At 41.0% G+C, this 26540-nt stretch overlaps 3 long non-coding RNA genes across 3 annotated transcripts; 2 read left to right on the top strand and 1 right to left on the bottom strand.

Annotated features, from left to right (window-relative positions):
- The first annotated feature begins 4683 nt into the window (after window positions 1-4683).
- LOC144248572 (uncharacterized) lies at window positions 4684-4972 on the top strand. The gene is made up of 3 exons (XR_013341853.1): window positions 4684-4745; window positions 4824-4865; window positions 4953-4972. It is a non-coding gene; the product is annotated as an uncharacterized LOC144248572 (long non-coding RNA).
- Window positions 4973-7161: 2189 nt separating this feature from the next.
- On the top strand, window positions 7162-7616 carry LOC144248571 (uncharacterized). The gene is made up of 3 exons (XR_013341852.1): window positions 7162-7258; window positions 7337-7378; window positions 7466-7616. It is a non-coding gene; the product is annotated as an uncharacterized LOC144248571 (long non-coding RNA).
- Window positions 7617-9512: 1896 nt separating this feature from the next.
- On the bottom strand, window positions 9513-11445 carry LOC144248570 (uncharacterized). The gene is made up of 3 exons (XR_013341851.1): window positions 11148-11445; window positions 9759-9890; window positions 9513-9667 (listed from the first exon to the last, which is right to left on the bottom strand). It is a non-coding gene; the product is annotated as an uncharacterized LOC144248570 (long non-coding RNA).
- Window positions 11446-26540: the final 15095 nt, after the last annotated feature.

Raw genomic sequence — 26540 nt, 5'->3', positions numbered from 1 at the left:
AGGCCCTGATTTTAACTTGGACGGATGAGTTTGCCAGCAAAATTCAGAGGTTTTTGCACAAAAATGAATGTTGTATAGATCATTTTGATCCATCAATTCGATCCTACAAATTTGACAGCTGACACAGCTTTGGGGTGAGACTTGTCAGCCCTGCCCGGGAAGGGAATGTCAATTTTCACTGAAACAAATGTTCAGCTGTTTGCAGACTCTGAACCACTGGCACAATGTTTCTGATAATTATGCTTTGTTCAATTTTATATATGTTATTTAGAATCTTTCTTTTGAACTCTTTTGAATCGTTATTGATTTTGATAGGTTTTCTGCATTTTATTATTACGATATTTTGTCTTGTTCTATATTATGTTTTATATTTTAACCTTCTTGTTTCAAAAGAGAAGAAGAGAAAGAGAGAAAAAAGAAAAAAGGTGTAAAGAGAGAAAAGAAGTGAAGAAGTGCCTGAAATAAGGCTGGAATAAGTAATGAAAATTTTGTATATTTTAATCTTTTGAGATTGTTCTTTTGTAGATTTGATTTCACTGATTGTCGAGGAAAATATGAGGAGAGTGCCAGACACTGGACGGATCAAATTGAAAAAATCAGTCAAGTTAATAACTTTGAGCAAGGATCGTGGTAATGTTTTCATAAAGTTTAAAATAGATCTTTGTTTTTATCTTACAGGCCCTCAAAAAGTGTTCTTATAGAGATAATGGCTCAGATCATTGTTAAGGCAAACACTGGATTGCTGACAATGTCAGGCAGAGATTTCCTAATCATTCATTTACATTTAAAGAAAGAAAAAATATTTTGAGTGGACAATCCAAAGTCACAAGATTTTTCAATCACGTTGTTAGAATACCCAGAAGTTTGCACAGTTCATTTTTTAGCTCACAATACGTTAAATGCAAAAATAAGTTTTAGAGAAAAATCAAAAATAAGTTAAGAATTAATAGAAAAGATGACAGTGTTTACTGATAGTTCAAGGAAAACTCACAAATCACATGGAAAATTCCAAAAATAGAGAAATGGGAATCAGATGTAAAAAATGGTAAAAGACTCACCACAAATTGTAAAATTAGTAGTAATAGTCAGGGTTTTTCAGTTATTTCAGAAGCCATCAATCTGATCACAGATTCAGTGTATATTGCAAATGTGGCCAAACAATTAGAGGAATCACTTTTAAAACATACGGACAATGAAGTTTTATATTCGTATCTATTATGTATGAAAATAATCCTGATAGACAGAGAACATAAATATTTTGTTATGCACATCAGAATGCATTCTTCATTTCTGAGGTTTTTAGTAAAAGTAAATGTTCATGTAGACAGATTCACAGTGTCCATCTCACAAACACTGCCAGACATTTTTGAGCAAGAAAAATTGAGCAATGCATTTTTTCACAAAAGTATACAAACATTGATGGAATCCTTTCGCTTTCTAAAGGTCAGGCAAAGGAAATCATCAACGCTTGTCAGAGTGTCAGTTTGTACAGCGTCCTGTATTTACAGGAGTGACCAATTTGAGAGGTTTGAAAAAAGTCTTCAGCTGTGGCAAACTGATGTCACAAAATATGCATTTTTTGAGAAGCTTGAAAACATTTGTGTTTCAGTTGATATGTTTTCACATTTATGTTTCAGTTCACACATTTTCAGGAGCAATTTTTGGATCATGACATACAGGAGAAACCACAGAATATATCATACCTTGAAATCCATTTGGATAAACAGAAAAGGAGGAGACAGGAGCAACATCTCACATGCAGTTGAACAAAGTTTTGTATGTGAATTGTCAGACATTTTACAAACAGTGCACGAGCAGTGCTAAGGGAAAATTCTTCAGTTTTGGTCAAAAACCCAGAGTCAGGACAAATTGAAAGTTCATTTACATTAATAACTTGGGGCAAGGGTTTTGTTTGTGTTTCTATAGAACGAGGATCGAAGTGGGTGTCGGCAAGGCACGTGAAACCTCATCGGGTACAGATGCCAGTGAACGTGGACCAGAGAAGCAGAGAAGCAAGCACGCAGACAAAGATGGACAGCAACGCTGCAGACGTCTCGTCAGACAACGATTGGGAACTCAGAGACTTGGGGTTTTTCTGGGGAATCAAGTGTTGTTTGGATGTTGCTGCATTGCGGGGTTTCTCACAGAGGTTGGGGACATGGACATGGGGTTCAGACAGATAGTGTTCATGTGCTTCATTCCTTTGCTTGTTGCCTTGGGCAATGGGACAGGCTTTCCCATGAGACAACCAAGGGAAAAGGTGTGGGAGACTTTGGCAAAGGCAGCGGGTCTGGACAGCATTTGCCTGACCCATTCAGAACTGGGGAAACAATTTTTGACATGCTTGGTAGGTGTGCCAGTGAAGGAATGTCCAATTCCAGGGGACACCCTTCCAAAAAGGTTCTGAAGTCCTTTTCGGATCCTATGGAGGGATGGCGTGTCTGGACACTGTTCCTTCCTGTGGCTCACTTTGAACCTCCAAAGTTGGCAAATTTTTGGATCGACAAAAATGGGATTTGGTACCGAATTCAATCCATTGAGAGTGGCAAAGATAGATAATCAGATAGTAGATATCATTCCAAATCAGTTCTTTCATAGAAATGCCTGGTGCAATCACACCAAAGTGACAAGCAAACTATCCCTTCAACACCCAGCCACTTTACCGAAGGGAGTGTTTTTTCATTTGCGGGGACAGAATTTGGCCTGCTATCCCTGCAAAAGTCAAAAGCAGTCCATGCAGCATTGAGGAGTTCTCATTGATAACACCTGATTTGAAAACTTTAAAGGAGCAGACACACAGGAAAGAGAAAAGGTCCTTTGAACAATATAGCCAAATTGTGATAATGATGTCTGTATTTGGGACAAGGCTCGGAGAATTGCAGTTGCAATTTTCTCACCCCAAAAACAGCGTTGGGGGTGACCTTGACACAATTGGACCACATAGCATGCTGGATTGAATAAACATAATCGTGCCATTTCATCTGCACTGAGTGACATGTTAACAAATATCAGCAGTGCAAGACAAGCGGTGCTTCAGAACAAGGCAGCAGTTGGTTATTTGCTGCTGTCACATGGGCACAGATGTGAAAAATTTGAGGGGACATGCTGCATGAACTTGCTTGATCATTCAAAATCTATTCATGAAAATATGAAACAAATGCAAAGTAGTATCAGCAAATTGAGAAAAAAGAAACAAGATTCTGGTGAAATGATTTCATTGGCTTTTTTAATCTTTCACCATTGTGGAAAAACTTTTAAAAATAGTGTTATATATTCTTATAGCATTTGTAGTTCTACTTGTTCTGCCATGCATTTTCATGTGCATTCAAAGAGCCTTGAACAACATGGCAAAGCAGGTGTTTCTGGTTCAAACAGGGAGGGGAGATGTGGGAACTCAAAATGTCTCTCAGACATTTTTAGAGGTTCCAGGCCTTGGTCAGAAGCATTCTAGACCCTGGCAGACAGCTGAAAAACAACTGTGATTTTGAGTTTGAGCCATGGAATGAATTACCAACTTTGGAGGTGGAACAAGCAATCACAAAAGGTTAGATAGTATAGTATAAGTAGTCACAAAGTAGAGGGGAAATTTTTTTAGTATTGTACAGGGGGGTTTTAGCACATGTACAGGGGGGTTTTCACTTTGTACATGAGGGTCAGAAGTTCTAAGATGGAGGAAAGTGGGCTGATCCCATCCTTCTTCCTTCTTCTTCCTTACCTCCATGTTCTTGGTGATGTTGGCACTCATAGATTGGTTTAGAGTAGAAAAACACTTGGCAACGTAGGTAGTAGGTATTGGGGAATAATTGTAAACATGTTATACGTAATATATCTTATAAAAGATAGCAGCAACCCTGGGCGGAGGGAGAGACGAAGAAGACAGCAGATAGAGAGGATGTCAGTGTGTGTGTGTGCCTCTACCCAGGCCACTGATCAAATAGCTGCAGTCCAAGAACATAATCTGTTAGATAACTAGCAATAAACTGCCTTGAGACCGAACAGCTAAGCCTGCGGAGTTTTTCTTTGGAAGCACGGGTTGGAGGAGGAATTTCACCACCACATGTGGCCCCAAAACAAGGCTGGGGTTCCCACATTCTTTCTCTTGGCAGAGCAAGAGATAACAACCTGGTGACAACTGGAACTTCCCAGACAGGCAGGAGGCCTCATTCTGCACCTGATGGGGATTTGTATCCCCTGATATGTGCAAGATAAGTGGAGGGCTACCACCCACAGAGGGGATGGAAGAGAGGTGCCGGGTTGGGACTCCCCAGGAGGGGTTTTTGAGTCAGTTTTGGAGATGGGGATATCTAAGAAGTGTCTCCTAAGGCCACCTAAAGGGAAAGTGTCTGTTTTGATCAAAGTGCTGAGGTGCTCAGGGCAGAGCAGTTCTGGTGTGTGTCCTGTCACTTGTCTCTGGTGCACTCTGTGTTCTTTGGGTCTCTCGGTCCTTTCTTCTCCTCAAAAGCTCTCTCTCCCTGTCCTGTGTCATGGGTGTCTGCACGTATCTGTCCCACAACTGCTCTGCCCCGCTGCATAGCCTGTAATAGCACAAGTCCTGGGGACTTGAAATTTGTAATGCAGGGTGTAGTTGGGCTCTAGATTGTATCAGGAGATTGCCTTAATATGTTTTGTGATGCTTATTTGTCCTGCAGCCATTTGACACTAGTCCTAACTTCCTTTCAAGTTGCTGACAACTCCAATCAGTGGCAGAGAGCCCCAGTCTTGTGTGAGGATTTTCCCATGATCAGGTCAGTCATTGTTTGCATTTGCAGGGGCAGCCTAAATGGTGACTGTGTTACAGCAGTGTTCTTTGCCTTTATTTTTAGGAGGTCCAGACAGGTAGCAGCAGTCAAGGCCAAGTGTGCCAGGTGAGCAGTGGACAGAAACAGTTGGTTTTGCTCAGGTCTCAATTTTTGGTGCAATTCTAAGCATTCATTCTTGATTGTGTGCTTTAGGGAATCAACTCGGAGTGTGCATACCTCCGTTACTAACTGGCTGATGGACCAGGTTTCATGCACTTTGGATCTCGCTGGAAGCATTGCAGGACCCTGTGATGGAGCCTTCCAATCCTGCATTTCAAGGTCCCATCCTGGTAGCCCTGAGGAACGGCCAAGGTGTTGCGGTGAGTCGGGGAGGAATGAGATTCCACTGGTGTTTCAGCAATGCCATGTCACCTTGTCTGCCCTTAACCCAGGTGTCCCCTGCGATGACGGTGTCAGAATCCAAGCACGCCCAAAGCGTGAGGGCCAAGAACCCGGGCATTCTGAGGAGGATGGTGAGTAGCAGATTTACCAGGTTTTGGCCGATGTGCTGTTCAGATTGTGCACTGATGTTTAGTTTTCTTTCCCTTGGCAGACCAAGAGGTGACAGCTGGAACTTACCAGACAGGGAGATGGTGTTCTTCTGCACCCAACAGGGATTTGCATCCCCAGATATGTGCAAGATAAGTGGAGGGTTATGACCCACAGAGAGGCGTGATAAGCGAGGTGCCAGGTTGGGACTCCCCAGGAGGGGTTTTTCAGTCAGTTTGGAATTGGGGATGTCCAAGAAGTGTCTCCTTAGACCATCTAAAGGTGAAAAGTGTCTGTTTTGATCTTAGTGCTGAGGCATGCAGGGCAGAGCAGTTCTGATGTGTGTCCTGTCACATGTCTCTGGTGTCCTCTGTGTTGTTTGGGTCTCTCGGTCCTTGCAGATATTCTTCTCATCAAGAGCTCTCTCTCCCTGTCCTGTCCCCTGGTTTGTCACATCCTGTCCTGTGTCACGGGTGTCTGCACATATTTTTCCCACAGCTGCTCTGCCCTGCTGCACAGCCTGTAATAGCACAAGTCCTGGGGACTTGGAATTTGTAATTTGCAGGGTGTAGTTGGGCTCTAGATTGTATGAGGAGATTGACATAACATGTTTGGTGCTGTTAAGTTGTCCTGCAGCCATTTGACACTAGTCCTAACTTCCTTTCAGGTGCTGACAACTCCAATCAGTGGCAGAGAGCCCCAGTCCTGGGTGAGGGTGTTGCCATGATCAGGTCAGTCATTGTTTGCACTTGCAGGAGCAGCCTAAATGGTGACCGTGTTACAGCAGTGTTCTTTGCCTTTATTTTTAGAAGGTCCAGGCAGATAGCAGCAGTCAAGGCCCATTGTGCTAGGTGAGCAGTGGACCAAAGCAGTTGTTTTTGCTCAGCTTTTAGTTTTTGGTGGAACTATAAGCATCCACTGTTGTTTGTGTGCTTTAGGGAATCCACTCAGAGTACTCATACCTCTGTCTCCACCTGGCTGATGGACCGGGTTTCATGCACGTGTGGTCTTGCCAGAAGCATTACAGGACCCTGTGACAGAGCCTTCCAATTTTGCATTTCAAGGTCCCCTCCTGGTAACCCACAGGAATGGGCAAGGAGTTGCGGTGAGGCAGGGAAGAGGAGCGAGGGTACACTTAAGTTGCAGCAATGCCATGTCACCTTGTCTGCCCTTAACCTAGGTGTGCCTTGAGATGACTGTGTCAGAATCCAAGCGTGCCTGAGGTGTGTGGCCCGATACTTCTTGGGAGACGGTGAGTAGCAGAATTGTCAGGTTCTGCCCCATGTGCTGTTAAGGTAGTGCACTGACATTTGGTTTTCTTTCTCTTGGCAGAGCAAGAGATAACAGCCTGGTGACAACTGGAACTTCCCAGACAGGCAGGAGGCCTCGTTCTGCACCTGATGGGGATTTGCATCCCCAGATATGTGCAAGATAAGTGGAGGGCTACCACCCACAGAGGGGATGGAAGAGAGGTGCCGGGTTGGGACTCCCCAGGAGGGGTTTTTGAGTCAGTTTTGGAGATGGGGATGTCCAAGAAGTGTCTCCTAAGGCCACCTAAAGGGAAAGTGTCTGTTTTGATCAAAGTGCTGAGGTGTGCAGGGCAGAGAAGTTCTGGTGTGTGTCCTGTCACTTGTCTCTGGTGCACTCTGTGTTCTTTGGGTCTCTCGGTCCTTTCTTCTCCTCAAAAGCTCTCTCTCCCTGTCCTGTGTCACGGGTGTCTGCACGTATTTGTCCCACAACTGCTCTGCCCTGCTGCATAGCCTGTAATAGCACAAGTCCTGGGGACTTGAAATTTGTAATGCAGGGTGTAGTTGGGCTCTGGATTATATGGGGAGATTGACATAATATGTTTGGTGCTGTTAAGTTGTCCTGCAGCCTTTTGACACTAGTCCTAACTTCCTTTCAGGTGCTGACAACTCCAATCAGTGGCAGAGAGCCCCAGTCCTGGGTGAGGGTTTTCCCATGATCAGGTCAGTCATTGTTTGCATTTGCAGGGGCAGCTTAAAGGGTGACCGTGTTACAGCTGTGTTCTTTGCCTTTATTTTTAGGAGCTCCAGGCAGTTAGCAGCAGTCAAGGCCAAGTGTGCCAGGTGAGCAGTGGACAAAAGCAGTTGTTCTTGCTCAGGTTTCAGGTTTTGGTGCAATTGTAAGCATCCATTGTTGTTTGTGTGCTTTAGGGAATCCACTCAGCGTATGCCAAGCCCTTGTCACCAACAGCTGATGGCCTGGATTTTCTGTGCTTGTGAGCTCTTGGGAAGTATTGCAGGACTCTGTGATGAAGCCTTGAAATTTTGTATTTCAAGATTGCATCAGGGTTGCCTTTGGCAATGGCTGAGAAGTTGCAGTGAGTCGCCGAGGTAGGGAGGGGGAGCCAAGGTCCACTCGTGTTTCAGCAATGCCGAGTCACTTTGTCTCTTCTTAACCCAGGCAGACCCTGCGATGACGGTGGCAGCCTCCGAGCCTGGCCAAAGTGTGTGACCCGAGCATTCTCTGGAGAATGGTGAGTAGCAGGATTGCTGGGTTTTGTCCATTGTGCAGCTAAGATCATGCAGTGATGTTTGGTGTTCTCGATTGTAGCTGAGCACGGGACCACAGCCCGGTGACCATAGGACATTCCCCGCAGGCGAGGCAGCCTCCATTGGCACGCGACATGGATTCTCATCCCCAGATGCCAGAGAGATAAGTGGAGGGCTAAGGCCCACATTGGGGGTGAAAGCGGGGTGCTGGGAGGGCCTTTAGGATCAGCTTTGGGGGTGGGGATGTGCAAGAAGTGTCTCCTTAGACCAGCTAAAGGGAAAGTGTCTGTTTTGATCACAGTGCTGAGGTGCTCAGGGCAGAGCAGTTCTGGTGTGTGTCCTGTCACTTGTCTCTGGTGCACTCTGTGTTCTTTGGGTCTCTCGGTCCTTTCTTCTCCTCAAAAGCTCTCTCTCCCTGTCCTGTGTCACGGGTGTCTGCACGTATTTGTCCCACAACTGCTCTGCCCTGCTGCATAGCCTGTAATAGCACAAGTCCTGGGGACTTGAAATTTGTAATGCAGGGTGTAGTTGGGCTCTAGATTGTATCAGGAGATTGACGTAACATGTTTGGTGATGCTTAGTTGTCCTCCTTCTGCCAGGCCCTGAAGGACTCCCCCTTCCCCCCCAGATCTTCATTGGGAAATCCCCCTGACCCCTGCGACCCCCCAAAACGATCCCCCAGGGATCCACCTTGAACTCTCTGGGACCCCCTGAATAGTCCCCAGGGATCCACCTTGAACTCTCTTGGACCCCCTGAATAGTCCCCAGGGATCCCTGAGAATCCCCAGTGGCCCCCAGGACACCCTGGGCCGCCTCCCCAGACCCGCTGGGGCCCCTCCCGGTGTGACAATTGAGAGACCCCCTCAAGCACTCCATGCCCCCCTTCCGGAATCCATCTGGGACCTCCAACCCCCAGAGTGGCACCCCTGGGACCCCCACATCCCTTCCCGCCCTCCCCGAGAACCCTCAGAGCCTTCCCATAGTGGCAATAAAGGCTCAAAGCAGTTACAGAACCACTTCTACTGTGTCCAGTACCTGCACTGGGAACACTGGGAGGGACACTGGGAAAATCAGGAGGGAAGCGGGAACATTGGGTAGCACACTGGGAGGGAACTGGGGCAGCTGGGAGGACTCGGGGACTCCTGGAAGCGATCTGCCATGGAAAAGGAGACAAAGGGAGCTGATGTCATCCCAGAGCCACAGGATATTCCATACTGAGACCCCGGGGCCACCCAGGACCACGGCAAGGGCAGCCAGGCCAAGAGCCAGGGGCAGCTTTGGTGTGGGAGGCATCTGGCATCCCATTCGGAATTTCAGGAGGCCCAGTGGTGGGCACAGGGCCATGAGCACAGACAGCGGTCCTTTTACCTGGGAAAGAAAACTCGCCAGTCCAGGTTCCTGATGTCAGTTTGTAGGGCTCCCTTGGGACTCTCAGGGCAGCACAAGTTTGAGGCGGGGACAGCTTTGGTCTGGGATACGTTCTTTGATATTTGGATTTTGTGAAGTCAGGGGCCAGCTGAGGGCCAGGGGCACCTGGGCACATACTCTGGCCCTTTTCCATGGGAAAGAAAACTCACCAGTCCTGGTTCCTGATGTCAATTTGCAAGTTGTACTTGGGATCTTCAAGGCAACTCCTCATCGACATGAGGGCAGCTTGGGTCCACAACACCTCCTTCTTCATTCAGATTTTCAGGGGGTGGCCCTTCTTTCGGGGCCCCTGGCTCTTGGACTCTGTTGCTGGCCCTATTCTCTGTGAAACACGGCTCACCCTCTACACTTCCTGATGTTGGTTTCGAGGAGGTGCTTGTCTCTTCCAGGGCAGGCAGAACTCTTGCTGGCAGCAGTTTTGCTCCAGGATTAATCCTGTGCCATTCAGAACGAAAAGATGTTGAAAGTCACTTGGGGCCACAGACCTCGTGACCTGACCTCTGCCCTTTTTCCCTGTAAAACCAACCTCACCCTCCCTGTGTGTTGATGTCTGTTCACTCAAGGCGTGCTGCTCTCCAAGGGCTGCGGGAGTTTCTGGTGTCGGCAGGTGTGGTCTGTGAGAAATCATTCGCTGTTTGCAATTTTGGAAGCGCAATTCCTATTTGGCCAGGGGAAAGACTGTTAATTATCTTTGAAATGAAAATCTGGCACCCCATTGTTTAAGGGTCTGGCAAGGGGCTGTGTAGGGGAGGGAACACCCCACAGGACCTTTCTTCACCTCATCCCTCACTCCTAGGTGTAGCAGCTCCCTGCGTGAGCAGCTGCTTTCAGTGCAGCTACCTGGGCACACCTGCCAGGAGCTATGGTCGGAACATCCAGCAGGGACCAGGGAGCAGCCGGACCCACCCAGGCACGGAGCATCCCTTGGAGAAAATGCCAAGGGAAGAGCCCTCTTGCCAAGGGGCAGCACCTGAGCAGGCCAGGCAGCATGTGGGGTTCCATGGGAGAGCTTTCAACTTTCCCCTTTTATTATGTCAGTCCTCCCCTAGAACCCCCAGACCTTCCACAGCACTCCCAGAAAAAAGAGGGGTTATGGAGAGAAAAGGGGTTTCAAGTATGGGAAAAAGCTTCCTTTTCCGTCATTTCTTGCGTTCAAATAATGAGGAAACGCACTTCCCCTGCAATTTTAATGGTCTCATTTGAAAGAGTCCCTGCCTTTTCTATGCTGTTAGGGGTGCTAATTGACAGGGAATCCCCATATTCCATTTTTTTCCAGTTTAAATAGAGGGGGAAAACCTTGACAGTGTCGTTTATGGGTTTGAATTAAGAGTAACCATTTTTGTTGTCCTAAGGCTTAAATTGAGGGGGAAGCCCAGCTATCTCTCTTTCTTAAGGGTTTGGATTGAGGGGAAAATCCCTCTGTCTTCATCACTGGAGAGATTTAAAGTGAGGAAAGCCTCTCTTTTCCCAGTATTCAAGGGATTAAATGAAAGGGCAGAAGCCATTTATTTGCCACGGTATCCATTTCAGTGGAGGTAAATTCCCCATTTCCTCATTTTAAGGGATTCACTTGAAGGAGGCTCTTTTAAAATGATTTTTCAGCATTTAAAACTACCTTTCAGGGCACTTCTTTCTGTGCCCTAGGACTAAGTACCTCAGAGAAAGGCAAGCCTAGCACATACTTAACCTTTATGCTGCCCAGGAGCCTATTATTTTTCTTATTTATAATGTAGTTAGTCCTAATTAGTAACCCCAAGAAGAAGACTTAGACTGTTCATATAATTAGTATTTTTCTCCACCCTTAGTCTCATGTTGAGCACTACTTAGTAGTCACTGAGGAATAATTATGTAAGTTAACAGCAAATTACCCAACTTATCTAGATATGCTGCCTAAAAACAAAGTTTTATTTCTTACCAGTTTTTTTGCCCTTTCGCTCCAAGTAGTTGTAGAAAAAAGAGCTGTCATTTCCCTGAAGAGTTTCCTTCTATATCCAGCCCTTTATTCCCCTTGAATTCAAGCCAGAGGAGCCGAACAGCTGCAGCTGCTCTGAGGGCTTTTCTACTCGGTGGGGTTTGCCCCTTCCCTTTTCCTGGGTGCCACGGGAATGAGCGGCGGGCCCAATCAGGGTATATTAACCCCAGCCTTTGCCAAGGGGCTTCATTCCCTCAGCCATTTCACACTAGTCCTAACTTCCTTTCAGATGCAGACAGTTCAAATCTGTGGCAGAGAGCCCCAGTCCTGGGTGAGGGTGCTGCCATGATCAGGTCAGTCATTGTTTGCATTTGCAGGGGAAGCCTAAAGGGTGACCGTGTTAGAGCAGTGTTCTTTGCCTTTATTTTTAGGAGGTCCAGGCAGATAGCAGCAGTCAAGGCCCTGTGTGCCAGGTGAGCAGTGGACAGAAGGAGTTGTTCTTGCTCAGGTTTCAGGTTTTGGTGCAATTGTAAGCATCCACTCTTGGTTACTTTGTTTTATTTTAGGCAGTCATCTTGCAAGATGTCTCTGGTCCGGATGTCTGGATGTCCAAGGCCAGGTGGGTGCAAGCATAAGGTCTGGGTGGGTGTGCTTTTCAGGTCAGGGGGATGTTGTTTTCACAGTATCTCAGTGTGGGTTGTTTTGCTTTGTTTTTTTGCAGGTGCTGTCGCTGCCCTAGCTGTGTGAAGGAACAGAGGCGAGCGGGTGAGTTGGCATTTTGGCACAGTGACTCACAGGTGACCCTTATGCAGCAGCATGCTAAGTGTGTACCTTTTTGTTTTTCAGGTATCCTCCAGGCAGCTTGTGGAGTCAAATTAAGACTTCAGGTGAGCCGGGGCAGCGGTGTGTCGGAGTTTCGGGGATTCCTCTTTTCGTGGGCACTAGTTGCATTTTCTGTTTTGTCTTAGGTACCCTGAGGAGGAGCGTAGCTGAAGTTTGGAAACGGCAGCACCGAAGCTGATGCAGAGAACGTCTCGCCGTCCACATCCAACTGACATTGGATTCCATCCGGTTGTCTTGCAAAAGCCAAGTGCTGGGGCCAGTAGGTGGGAGATGGGGGGAAAACCTTTACTATCACAGGAGGCTATTTGATGTTAGCTTGGAGAATAGGCCCATAGTGGGACGGGCCCCTCGGGAGCAAAGGGAGAGGGTTTCTCCTCAGCCCCCCACAGAGTCTTCGCCGGGCAGGGCAGTTCCGATCCCTCTCTGGTTCTCGTGACGTTCGCATCGGCGGCCTTCTTTGACTCTTGACGTTGTCGTGGATCTTTTCACCATAGGAGCCTGCCTTCATGTCTGGAGCTATAGCTACAGTCACCCTGTAGTCATTTCTTCCTTCTCTAGGCCTACTGAGCTTCTTAGGCTTCCTCTTAAGTGCTTTGGCACTAACATCTTGAAAGGAGTTGCATGTCATCATCAAGTGCTACTGCCCTAGGGCTTTCTTTTCTTTGGCATCATCAGCCCATGGCTCATCTTGGGCTAGGAATCTTGGGTCCATAAGGTGAAATTGCCAGGCAGTTTCCACTTGTGTCCGTGTCACGTTGTCTGTGTCCGTGTCACGTTGTCTGTGTCATAGGCCTTTGTTACATCTCCATGCTTTAGCAACATCATTTTGTGCCGTATTGGCCATATTTTGCTCACGTACCTTCCCGGATATCAATTATTCTGGCATTTTTACATATTTACTTTTTGGGTCCGGACGATGTACACGAGATGTTCTCATCCGTCTTCATTCTCAGTTTTGGTAGCCCTTCTCATGGACTTCCGTACGGAGCTTATTAGCCCCTCATCACCTGACCACAGTAGTTCCGTAGCATCTGCCTTCTCAAAGGATATAGGGCTCAAAAATTAGTCTTCTGGAGAATTATATCAAGTCCTCACTTATCTTGTATCTCTGTCAGCTTACGTTGTATGCACTTATGATGCACCTACCTGTGTCGGCTTCTATTGTATGTGCGTATGTTGCGCCTACCTATGTTAGCTTATATTGTTTGTGCTTACACTGTATGTACCTACGTTGGCTTATGTTGTTTGTGCTTATACTGTATGTACCTACGTTGGCTTATGTTGTTTGTGCTTATACTGTATGTACCTACGTTGGCTTATGTTGTATGCACCTCTGTTGTGGCAATTATGATCGGAGCTGCCTTGCCCGGGCAAGTAGTCACGCTCAGGTAGAGCAGTTATAAAGCTTTGCCGTTCATCTGTTCTCTACGGGGTTTGGGGTACAACACTGATGGGCCCAGAGTTGGTATAGCTCCTAGCTCTCAGATAGTCAGTCACTGACCGCCTCCCCTTGTCTCGTAGGTCCCCGGGTGCCTACAGAATTTCCTGGAATCTACCATTTGACATGGAGGTCCTGCGGTCAGAAGAAGCGTTTAAGCATATTCTTCAGTGCAGCGTTTCACGTAAGGGTGGCAGCCAGCGTGTCAGCAGAAGAATGTGTGAGAGTGTGACTGTCTGTGTCTGTCTGTGAGAGTTTGTGTGTGGAGCAGATACAACCTTGTGTGTATGGCCTTTGCCTTTCAGGGGGGGTTTTCATCAGGCAGGAGGATTTTTTGGGAGTCTCTGGAGCGAGTTGCCGTGAATGTGAGTTTGTGCGTAACGCGAAGGGGGCGTGCACGTCGGCGGAGCGTTTTGCGCCGTTTTTGTTCCGGGTGCGTCATAACAATAAAAGCGTTGTGGACTTTTCTGAAATGGAGACACGGTTATATTGTGTCAATATCTATTTGGCTTGTAGTACATTATATTGTTCTGTCTTTGCAGTTGTTCCTGTCTTTTGATGTATTTTGCTGTATGTAAATTGGACTTGTACTTGTGTGCCTAGGTATGATGTATTCTTTGTTGTATTTGTCTCTGTACTTGCATTTGTATGCATTGTTTCCCTGTGTATTGCTGAAGTTTAAGGGAATAAAGATTAATCAGCCCTAATAATGATGCCTCTTACCCTCTGCCCTGCCCACCATTCATCTCCTGTCTTTCTTTGGTGTGGTTGAGTCCTATCATTTTCACCCTTTTTCTCCCTTTGCCTCTTACTTTCCTCTTTAGTCTATTCCTCACTTTATCCTTCCATGTGTAACTCTTTGTCTCTGCCTGTGTTTTCCTTTGTTTCCATTTCTAACACATCTCTATGTTTCTCTAACCCTATTTCCTTCTCACCCTATTTTCTTCCATTCCTCTACATGTATTTCCCCATGTCTCTATGTCTGTCTCTTTCAATCTAGGTTTCACTATGTTTTCTTCTTTTTTTTTTCTTTGTCAGCCTTTGTCTTTCTAACACTTGCTATCATTGTCTTTGTCTCTGACCCTTTTTCCTTTTCTGTCCAACTTTAACTTTTTTGTCTAACTCTCTATTTCTTTCTCTCTTGAACCCTACCTTGTGTTCAGTCTCTCCATTTGTTTTCCTGTAGGTTTTCAGCTCTATTTCTTCTTTTTCTTGTCTCTCTATTTGCTTTTCTCTTTCATTTCAAGTGCTTCCTTTTCTGTTTGTCTTTCACTCTTTTTCTCTTTACCCCACCTTTCTTTCCTCTTTCTCTGCCTTTCTCTTTCTAATCTGACTTTTTTGGTTTTTCTTTTTATCTCTGACTCTTATTTTTCTTGCTCTGTTTTCTTCTTACTCTCTCCTCTTCATTTTTTTTTTCTCACTCTCTCCTCTTTCTTCTCACTCTCTCCTCTTTCTTCTCACTCTCTCCTCTTTCTTCTTCTTCTTCCTCCCTTCTCTTTTTCTTCCTCTTACTCTCTCCTCCTCTCTCCTCTTCTTCTTCCTCTTAGGCTAAATACTTGTATCAGACATTTTAAACAGGTCTTTTATACAGAAGTGAATACATTAAAAGAGAAAGGAAAAGAAAATAACTGGTAATATATTTCAAAAGTCAAACCAGTATTTAATTTCTGCATCAAGTATTGCAATCAAAGACACCTAAAAGATTCACCTTTCCATAAAATCAAGGTTTTAGTTAGTGAGATGGTGGTTTACTTATTTAGGTGGTTGTTTTTTGTCCTTCTAACAGCTTGTATTTTTAACTGTTCAGTCCATCAGCAGACAGACACCCTGTCCATCTTAACATAGGCTAAGATGGCCATAAAAATAGTGCAGGTGATGACATTGGTTAGCAACCTTTTCTTCTTCATCATCATCATCTCAGATTAACAAAGAGAGACGAAAGGCACAAGGAATTCAAATTATTAGCTTTGAGAACTGAAATAAAAATCTTCTTTCCACAATTAGCCTACATATAGTGGCATTAGAAATACCACTTTAAGTTCTGAAAGTACTGGAAGGAATTTATACCCAAAGGATCCTAATTCTTTGGTAAGTCAAAGCTGCCATTTGTACCTGTGAACAGTATCACTTGGAGAAAATGCAACACTTAGGAAGAGTTTTAATTGTTTTTTTCATTACTTGACTCTGTCATTTTTTTCTGAAGTTTTTACAGCTTCTTGCATTCAAATGAAGGAAGATTAAGGCTGGATGGTTAAGGTTGTAATGCAGCATTTCAAAGTAATATTAGTGAAGATGTACTAGAAACTGCATTGCTTAGAAACCTATTATTTCAATAATCCTTTCTCAGAACTTCACAAAGGTCCTTTTATTGTGTCTCTGATAAATAAAATGTGATTTCTATTTAGAAAGAATTAAGGTAGTGAAGACTAACTAGAGAAGAACATGCAACCTTATAGATACTGAGGCAAAAAATAAAGCAAAATGGTTAGTTGCTGGTTCCAACTGGTATTTTTAAGTCTGTACGGCTAAGCATCTCTATCTTATATTTGTGATCTTTCTGCAATTTTGTATTTATGGGGTTTATGCCTGTTCAGAGTAATTAGTGTTGTTTACATTAGAACAAATACTGAAATACAAAAAATGAAAAGTTATTGGCAAATGGGATACAGAGTAGCAAATCTGGAAATTAGACGCTGCTGATATTTATCTGTAATGAAATTTGGCATAGGACCAGCAATAGCCAGAAGTAGGTAGAATATCCTGTGATACAGCATCTGAAATTCATCAAAACCCCCCTCCAAATTACCTTCAGTATTGTAAAAGTTTCCATTCTTTTTATTATTTGTACTTTATTAGAGGCATCTTGTCAGTACTACTTTTTCTTAGCCTTATCCGGAGATGCTTTCTTATGTCTGACTCCTGAAAGCCTCTGTGCAGAACCAGAGTTCTGCAGAGCTTTTTCCCCTGTATTCCTTCCCTTTTCTGTCTTCCCAAAAGCTTTTGGGATTTTGGCTTTTACACCATAATTTACTTAATTGCCTTTTCGTGTCAGATAATTCTTATGCATATAACATCTCATTTTTAACTACCTGCTTGGTATTGCTACAACATCAAAGAATTTATAAAATTATTCTTTGTTCTCTTATTAGATTTTTTGCTTTGTCCTTACAGAATCTTCTCTGATAAATAGAAGTGGTAGTGCTTTTTATTTACCGCCTTAATTTCCTGCAGTAAAAAAACACTCTATGTTCATTAATCATTCAACGACAAAGGATATTCTGTATTGGAGCCAAAATTGTATACATTTCTAAGCAACTACAGCATTTTGCTTTATTTTCTTAAATCTGTTTCAGAGCTTTGATCAAATTGCACTCTCCAATTGTTTTCCAAAGGGTGTAATAAGAGAAAAAAAATAACCATTTTTATAACGAAATTTCAAGCAAATAAAATCCTTAAAGGAAATTTGATTCTGTAAATGAGGACTAGGAAGAGGAAGGTCATAAGAAGTTACATCATCGGAGTTTAACCATCCCCTTAGCACACTGATCTAAAACAGGAAAAGCGTATGAAAAACTGCAGAGGTGTCTTCTGAGAAGGTATATGCACATTTCACATACTTCTTGTTCTGTATCTTTCTTCTAAACAGTGATTAAAGCAGCTCCCAGTACAGATCTGTAACAAATTCATGAGCAAATCTGATAAAACGTGTCTTTGAGTAAACTGCGAACCTAACCTGACAACTAAGATAAATAGTTTGTCAGTTGATCTAACCACACCATTCTTTTCTCCTGTATCTGGTTTCTTTTCTTCAGAATTAACCCAGTACTTTCTCCCCCATCGTGCTTTACAAACAACCTCCCTATCTGCTTTTTGTGCCCTATGAAGCCAAGAGGAGCAGTGATGCACAGGAACACTGAAACTCCAATGTCTGGTCAACTAAATCTGGATGATGCTCTTTAGGAGCAGCAGAATGATTTTTCTAACTGCAAAAACTGTTATAATACCACTTATTTAAACTTGATTTCCTGTTCACTTGTGAATTGATTATTTGACCTTAAATTGTTATGTTTTTTTGACCATAAAGCCAGTTCTGATTTGCTGAGTTGATGCAGTAGAAAATACTTATATTTACATTGTTCAGCTGTTCGCAGGTAAAGTTGCATGATTCAATAGCCACTGGACATGCTGAGTTCTGACTGGCGTGTTAAAATTTTTCTAATATGTGGGAACTCAAAATGTCTCTCAGACATTTTTAGAGGTTCCAGGCCTTGGTCAGAGGCATTCTAGACCCTGGCAGACAGCTGAAAAACAGCTGTGATTTTGAGTTTGAGCCATGGAATGAATTGCCAACTTTGGAGGTGGAACAAGCAATCACAAAAGGTTAGATAGTATAGTAAAAGTAGTTACAAAGTAGAGGGGAAATTTTTTTAGTATTGTACAGGGGGGTTTTCACTTTGTAGATGGGGGTCAGAAGTTCTAAGATGGAGGAAAGTGGGCTGATCCTGTTCTTCCTCCTTCTTTTTCCTTACCTCCATGTTCTTGGTGATGTTGGCACTGACAGATCGGTTTAGAGTAGAAAAACACTTGGCAACTAGGTAGTAGGTATTGGGGAATAATTGTAAACATGTTATACGTAATATATCTTATAAAAGATAGCAGCAGCCCTGGGCGGAGAGGGAGACGAAGAAGGCAGCAGATCGAGAGGATGTCAGGGGGTGTGTGTGCCTCTACCCAGGCCGCTGATCAAACAGCCGCAGTCCAAGAACATAATCTGTTAGATAACTAGCGATAAACTGCCTTGAGACCGAACAGCTAAAGCCTGCGGAGTTTTTCTTTGGAAGCACGGGTTGGAGGAGGAATTTCACCACCACATGAGACCCCAGAGCAAGGCCGGGGTTCTCACAGTAATAAAGATGCACCCTTTGTTTATCCACCTTTGTCATTTATACATCCAGCTGTGAAGCTCTCCAGCTTTGCAGTGCTGTTTACTAGGACAATTGAATACCATAACTTCCCAAATTTTGTGTACGTGACCAATCAATATGCAGATTTTATAGCCATAATTTCACACACAGATAATTTGTTAATCGGGCTGCACGCTAAGCTGAGGAAAGCAACACAGCAAATAGTTTTTGCTTTTTTGATAGTTTCTGCCATGTTGAGCTCCCATTCTGTCCATTGGTAATGATTGTACCTCTCATGGGAGGAAATCTGACGGACAAACATACAAAACAATCCACTATTTGGCATAGAGGGAACTAACAACAATAGCCGAAGTTTAATATTTTGCTTTCTTTGTCACCTAAGGGTGTGAAAGGTATTCTAGTTCATTGAGTTTATATTCTGCCGCTGATCTTTAGCTGAGGGACACAAAGATATATGTGTTATGCGTGTTTGCATATTTATGTGTTTATATATGCATGTAGATATAGACATATAAAAACACATAAATACACACAGGTGGGGGTGTATGTATATGTATGTATTTATATATATATATATATGCCTGAGGTCATATGTGTGTGGGATTCAGTTTGTGTTCTGTTAAACCCAGCCCTCTGTGTGTGTGTGTTTGCACCTCGTCCACAGGAGCTGGTTACAGTGCTGGCTATTGAACTGTTGTTGTTTTCAAGCTGTAATTTATTTGGTAATGATATACAATGTTTCACAGTGATAAGGAGTCAATAATGAATATGTTATGCTTTAACATCATAAAGACATCCTTAGGAAAAAGTCCCTGTCTTTCTCCAACAGTGATCCATATGGTGTGCTACTAAAAGGAGAAGATCTCTGAGTGAACAAATGTGAAATAATACAGACTTAATCTTTATTGCTCTTTTCCTATCAAGATAGCCTTTGTTGTCTGGCCTATGAAGACACTGCAAGACTACTCACTCATACAGCATTGTTTTATTGTTCACTTTTATTTTCTCTAAAGCAGACCGGGGTTGTTTTTTTCTTTTTCCTTTGCATATGTCTTAAGAAGTTGACCTTTAGCTTTACTAATGCAATTAATAGTTTTTGCTTCCTATCTCCTATAAATGATGTTGGTGAAATAGGTCACCTGATTTCATGTTCTAGTAGGTACAGTCAGAGAAAATTCTGGATATGTAAATTATCATATTTAATTAGCATTATTTCTATCCTCTTTATTACACATTTTGCAATACTATTGATTGTTGGACCTAGAGTATCTTTTGTCCTCAAGCCACACACCTAGAAGTCACCTAAATCTTCATTTTTTCTGAGGATAATTCAGCTTGGAATAATTTTTTTAAATCTAGATTAAGAGTAAATAATTTAAATGGAAGTTTTGACAGGACCACACGTATAAGGTTTTGAAGTATTTCAAGACTACGAAAAATTGCTACCCTGTCATCTGACTTTTTAGTCTTTATCTAAGACATAAACCACATGTTTGTTTGATGTTTGATTTTTTGTCATAAAAGGAGTAGGTGCTTTATCAATAGACTTTATTTTAATCAATACTGCCTCGATTATTCCCTACATGAATCCAATTTTTATTTCTACTGTCTAGAGTGGGAAAATATGAGAAAGAGTTCCCCACATCAAATCCATCTGCATCATCTCAGAGGCTGCCTTCAGTAGCTTAAACATGACTAAACCCCTCCCACTGTTACACTGGAAAGAGTCTTGATGACTCAAAACTTTAAAAAAACCTTGTCGTTTTCACTCCATTTAAATGTGTCACTTTTAATAGCAAAACAAGTAGAGAAATTCCAATGTGAACTCATTTTAGAGCAATGACCAAGTATTATGAATATTTGACTGTATTTAATCTTTCAGCTCCTTTTCTTATTGCATCCTTAACCCTACTCCTGAAGGGACTTGGATTTAAATACAGTAGAATTTCCAGTGTTGAGCAAATCTCTGGTTTCATACCTGAAGATCTCCTTAGTTCAAAAATCCACTTTGTAATTAATTTTATTTATGCTGTGCAACTCTGCTTTCCCAGATATTAAAAAGCATATTGGCAAAGAATATGACATTATTTCTTGAATAAAATGACAGGAAGTAATGCAGCAAGATTTTCTGCCTTGAGAGTCACCTGACTTCTCCATTCAGTGACTTTATATTCCTATTCAGGGATTATTATACCTAAGAGATCCAGAGTATAGCCAAGAGAATAGTAATAGAGAAGTTCTAACTGTAATGCTGATTTTCTACTGTTTGTTACTATTTCCTCACCCATAAAAGGCACTTGTAATTAATTTTCTGTTCCCTAGGACCACCTGTAGAAGTAAACTTCACTATTGGTGATGAGATTTAAACACGAAGAAAAAAAGCTGGGTAAGTATGAAGTTGTTAAACTCGCTGTCACGAGACTGTATTGTTGAAGACTGTTACAGGGATGATGGGAGTCTGGGATAAGTTTAGCTATGAAAACTTAGTTCCATTTCATCAAGGAGGCTTAAAAGAAGACCCAAATTGGGTTGTTTTTTTTTGCTGTTGTTGTTGGGTTTTTTTTTGTTGTTTTTTTTTTTTTTTAAACTGAATATTTTTGGAAAAAATATGAAGTAGTTATCTCTGACATTTCTATTGACAGGTGGCCAAGACATGTCTGGGGAATCGTAATGATTCAACATCTCGTTTGGAAGCAGCAGAAACAGAGACAAGCTTTCAGGTATTCTCTTCCAGAGTAATTTTTGGGGTTTTACTAAAAGGTCTCATGAGATTCAGTTACTTAAAGTAGACTTACACATTCTTCACCAAGTTCTGTCTCAAAAGAGAAGACTACTTAATTCAGACTTTGACTGTGTCTGATTGTAATTGATCTGTTCAAAATTATTTCTGGCTGGTAACAATTTGCAAACTATTAAATATTTGGAAAGCTGGTAGTCAAATTACTTAATTTGACAGTGTCATGTGTATAGCCCTGGAAGCAGGAGTAAGGAGAGTTTTCCAAAATAATTAAATATTAAATACCTATGTGGTTGTTTATATATATATATATAATATGCAGTGATATGAAGCTGTATGTAGCATCAGACTTGTATGGTTTTGCACTTAGAGATCAGGACCCTTTTCTAGGGACAATTCCAATTTTAACAGACTTTTTTATTTCTGTTTATGTATATATGTATTCTATACACCATATTTTTACCTTTACAGAAGTTTCGCAGCCCTCCATGGACTAAACCTGAAGATGAAAAATCACCTGAAGAAAAAGAGAAAAAATACAAAGAATCAGTTAGTACACCAGAATAAAAACTCTAAATGCTACTAACCTACATTGAAAAATGCCAATCACTTCCATTTTCATGTTCTGCTAGCACAAAGGCATGAAATGTCCCAGGTTTCTAAAGCATGCATTTTTCACTATTTTATGAATGTCTGTAAATTAGTCTATAACAGACCAGTTAGTACCTTCCAGCAATAATCCAAAATTGATGTTTGAAGAAGTGCTTTGTAATGCAGTCCAGTTTTTGAACTCTTGTTCTACCTTATCAGTAATTGTATACTATAAATTACCCATTTCGTAAACAACAGTCATTCTCAAGTATATTTCTCACTGTTTTATTTCATGTAATTTTGTGGCAGATTAGTTCTAATATTAAGAGGCAGTCAATGTGGAGGGGGGAAGATATCTGTGTAACCATATTTGAAGTACAATCCTTAAGTGCAACTGCAAAAAGACAACTGTGTGTGTGGGGGGTCCATGTATGCTTACCTTTTAGTAATTCCATCTCAAATCTAATTACTTACACAATAAAATATGCTTATTTTCTTCTTTCTTTCCTCAGTGCTATCTTAACTAGTTCATTTTTGAACACTGAAAAGCTGACAGAATTGGATTTTAAGGGATGGAGATGGAGAGAATCATTACTTTAAGGATTCAAGCAAAAAAAATGTGCAGGTGGTACTGAGTTACAGTGTCATAGCTTGGATGGCAGCCGTGGGAAGTCGGTTTCATCCCTTGTGTTTGTGCTGATCTCGACGGGATGGAATACACTTCCAAGGGGAAAGCCCTGTTTGGTCCACTACAGTTGGCCTTTGATCCCTCCATCGGGGAGGACTGATTGGAATCAGCTCTGTCACTCATGGATTCTTTCAGTTTCTCCTTAGTCACACTATGACAAGAAAGCAGAAAAGAAAGGGAGAAGAGAGAATGTTTTTCTTTTTTGGGTGCATGTCATTATTGGTCTAATTTAAGAATTCATATGCCATATCTTTTTGAGATGCACATCTTTCAGGAATGGTTGGAATAGTAAACTGCCTGATGCAATGCTATCTATCCCTAGCAAGAATTGTCTTAAGCATTTGTAACTTGTAAACTTCCACCTTGGTCTTAATGCACACCTCAGCACATTTTCAACTAGATTTGAAGTAGTTATAATAATTTACTTTGTCTTGCTTTGTATCAGTTTAAAAGCAAATAGACAAATCTTTAACTTAGTGATGCTCTGTCTTCAGTTTTAGCATTTAAGACTTTACCTCTCCTTCAACAGTCTCCTTCAATACCTCCTTGTCCTTGCTGGTGTGAAAAATGCATATTTTATGATTGGCTTTTCGCAAAGGCTATAATGAATATTCTATGTGTAATGTTAGAACGTTATGCTGTGTTAATTCACTTAAGTAGTGTGTTAAATACAGTTTTAGGTTCTAACCTAATGTTAAAATAGAGACTATGTATGTGGGGAAGTTTTTTTTTAGGAATGAGATACTTACTTCAAAGAACACCTAAATCTTCCAAAGCAGAGGAATTTATGGCTTTTATCAGAAGAAGTTAATTTCTTCAGGCCTTACTCAGACTCAAAGATGCCAGGGGATTAAAGGAAACAATTAACATACAACAAACAGAGTTTCTTGTTTAAAATAGAATGCATTCGTAACCATAAAAGATATATAAATATGCAACAAGTATATTAGTTTAAGGGTGATTCCTTTATTCACAAGTCATGCTTTTCGTAACTTAATGTCCGAGAACATCCGGACGTCCGTAATTCTTTACTTTTTTATTGTCTTGTAATTGTCCTAACTCTAAACTTTAGTACTCTAGTGATATTATTATTTTTATAACCATTTTATTATTATTAAACTTTTAAACTTTTAAAAACCAAGTGATTAGCGTTTTTCACACTGGTATGAGTAATCTTTCACCCTGACATTTTGTATGTGCTCCTCTACTCAAAGATAGATAGTTGCAGTTTCTCTGCCTTTTTTAAAACTAAAAAACCTCATGAGCTGACCAAATGATGACAAAGTACAGCTTAAGACTATCCATGTTAAGAGCCAAAAGACACGAAATCGTGGCTATGAAATTAATCAGGTAAGAGATATGTGGCTCTTTGCATTTGATCCTAAATCTTGCTGAAGACAGTCTGCTTTCTTTCAAAATTTTCAGTGGGCAAGACACTTGTGGTTTTGTCATATCTACAGCTGGCATTAATTTCTAGTGATGCTAAAAGCAGCATTTCTTTGCATGTGACAGACCTTAACTGAGAAGGTCACTGGAACTCTGTTTCAGTCACCTGTCAAGAAAGGATCTGCACTGCGCAGTGGTTGAAGCCCTCCAGCAGGACGAAAGCCAACGAGCACAATGCTTCCTGTAGCTTTAGAAAGAAGCCTTTGTCAGCAGGATCCCCTTCATCAGGCAGCCTGGAGTAGATACTATCCACAGGGCTCCTTGGCTGCCTTGGTCACGGGTTCTTGCCTACAGGCTTTGGACTTGCTCGTGGCTGTTCTTCAAACACGGCTCCTCACGTGGAATCCACTTCTTGGTGCAGAGGGCAATCCCTCCATCTCCCCTTCCTCCCCTGTATCTTCTGACCAGGCTGGAGCTCTCAGTAGTGACACTGCAGTCATGGGATTCATCCCACCACATCCCAGAGATGCAAAAGGCCGTAACTTTCCTGCAGCACAGCAGCTTCCAGCTCCTCCTGTTTCTTGCCCGTGCTGCAGGTGTTGATGGAAGGCGCCTCAGCCTGCCTGTCAGCCGTGTCACCTTCCCAGAGGAACACCCCTTTTCTTCCTTTCTCACAATTTTCTGGTGTTTTCCCGCCAGCTTTTATTCCCTTGGCTTTCCTGACAAAGCCAACCCTAGACTTGCCTTGGCCTCTTACCACTCCCTGGCACTTCACTGCCTTGCATGCCCATCTCCCGCCTTGGATAAATGAGGTTTTTGTTTTAAATTGGTAACTATTTTTATATTAAGAGTTAATAATGTAAGGGCTTTTTAATTATATGGATTATTTGTAATGTTTTTTATTGGTATATTAAGTAAGTAGGTAAAAAATGGATTTTTTTGAGAAGTGCTAGATAAATACAAAGTATTTAAACTTGAAACTTTAGTGAAAGTTACTTAAATGTTTGTTTTAGGTTGGTTAATTGGTAAAGTGATATAATTAAAAGTAAATAAAGTAAATAGAGTAGAAGTATAATATTTGATAGAATTTTATACTTTGAAAGTTATTAAATAAGATTTTTATAATATTGATTTTTATATTTATAAAGAAACCTAAAGTTTATATATTTTGGTGGGTGCAGTACAAGACGTCAGGTGTAAGTTGCAATTCTTGCATAATCTACATTTGTATTTACATAGTGTAATATATCTGTGTATTTACATTGGTGTTTTGTGGAGTGGTGAGTGTGTTTTTTGTGTGATCTGGTTTTATGTTCCTTATTGAAATTTACTTGGGTTTTTGTACTTGTTGAGATATAAGTAAACTTTATGTTTTGATATAAGAAATAAGTATTGTTAAGTTTTGTTTTATAAAATTGTATAGACTTGCAAGATAATGGTATAAGTTGTTATAATTTTTCAGTTATAAGCATGAAGAAATATAAGAATAAAATAATGTATGTAGTAAAGAAGAAATTAATAATAATTAGGAATTACTTAGATAATATCTATAATTAGTAACATAGGTGAAATTATATCATTAGTAAGTATTAAAAGATGGTACATTATTTTAGAGTTTTTAACAATTGATAAATGTTAAATTAGTAGTAAGTTAAATAATTATGTGTGGATAATGATTTTTTAAGTTTAAAATAATAAGTTTATTTGTTATATTGATAAAGTTAAATTGTTAAGTTAAAATTATTTGAATTTTATTTTTGACGTAGAAAATATTTGGGTTTCCTGTTAATTATTTTATTTAGGTAGATATAGGGTTAGGTTATAGTTTAAATTTTAATTGGTGTATGTTACTTAATATATTTTTATATAATGTTTTTAAAAATAGTAGTTAAGAGTAAAAATGTTAGGATTAAAGATGAATCACATTATTTAATAATTGGATTTTTTAGAAGTGTTTTTAGAATATATTTGAATATAGTAAACTTTTTTTTAAAGATTTGAAAGTGGTTATGGACAGGATTGTGAGTTTGGATTTGGATATTGAGAGTGTGAAGGTGGAGGAAATGTATGAGAGAGCGATTACTTAGTGTGAAACTTAGAAAAAGAAATTAATGTTGTAGTTGAGTTTTATATTGAAGTGATTTTGTAATAATAACTGAGGAAAGTGATCAGATTAACAGTTTGGAGGAGGTTTTTAATGAAATATATTTTTTTTAGTCTTGAAAAATATTTAAAACTATGAGATAAATTTAGGTTAAATTATAGAGTTAGTGTAGAGATTAGAGAGTTAACTTGTTTTAAGAGCTGTAAAAGTAGAGAAAAAAAAAGTAGGAATTAGAAATTTTATGTAAGAGTAGAGATTGTAATGAAGAACAGAATTTTTGATGAAATTGATGATACAATACACTGTATTTTTTTTACTTCTGAATAGGTGTTTGGTAGTGTTTTCTTTTAGTTGTTTTAATTTGAGTTGTTTTATTTTTTTTAAGAATATTAACCATATACTGTATAGTTTAGAGAAGTGATTTTTAATGAAACTTAGGATAGGTTATATTAAATAACATTTAAATTTAGATTGAATGAATTTTGATAGTAAGGAATAATAAACTTAATTTTAATAGATAAAAAGAAACTTAATGTATTTATTTAAATGTATTGACATTTAATTTTGTTTGATTTTATTAACACTTAACATATTGAATGTTGTTATTTATAAATATTGAAGGTATTTTAAGTCTTTTGGTTTTGGAGACATTTTAGCTTGTTGAGTTAAGATTATTACTTATAT

This window comes from Lonchura striata, unplaced genomic scaffold, assembly GCF_046129695.1.
Source record: "Lonchura striata isolate bLonStr1 unplaced genomic scaffold, bLonStr1.mat Scaffold_185, whole genome shotgun sequence".
In the NCBI taxonomy this organism is placed as follows: domain Eukaryota; kingdom Metazoa; phylum Chordata; class Aves; order Passeriformes; family Estrildidae; genus Lonchura; species Lonchura striata.
Note: the sequence above shows the minus strand (reverse complement) of the source record. Positions and strands in the feature narration are given on the sequence as shown.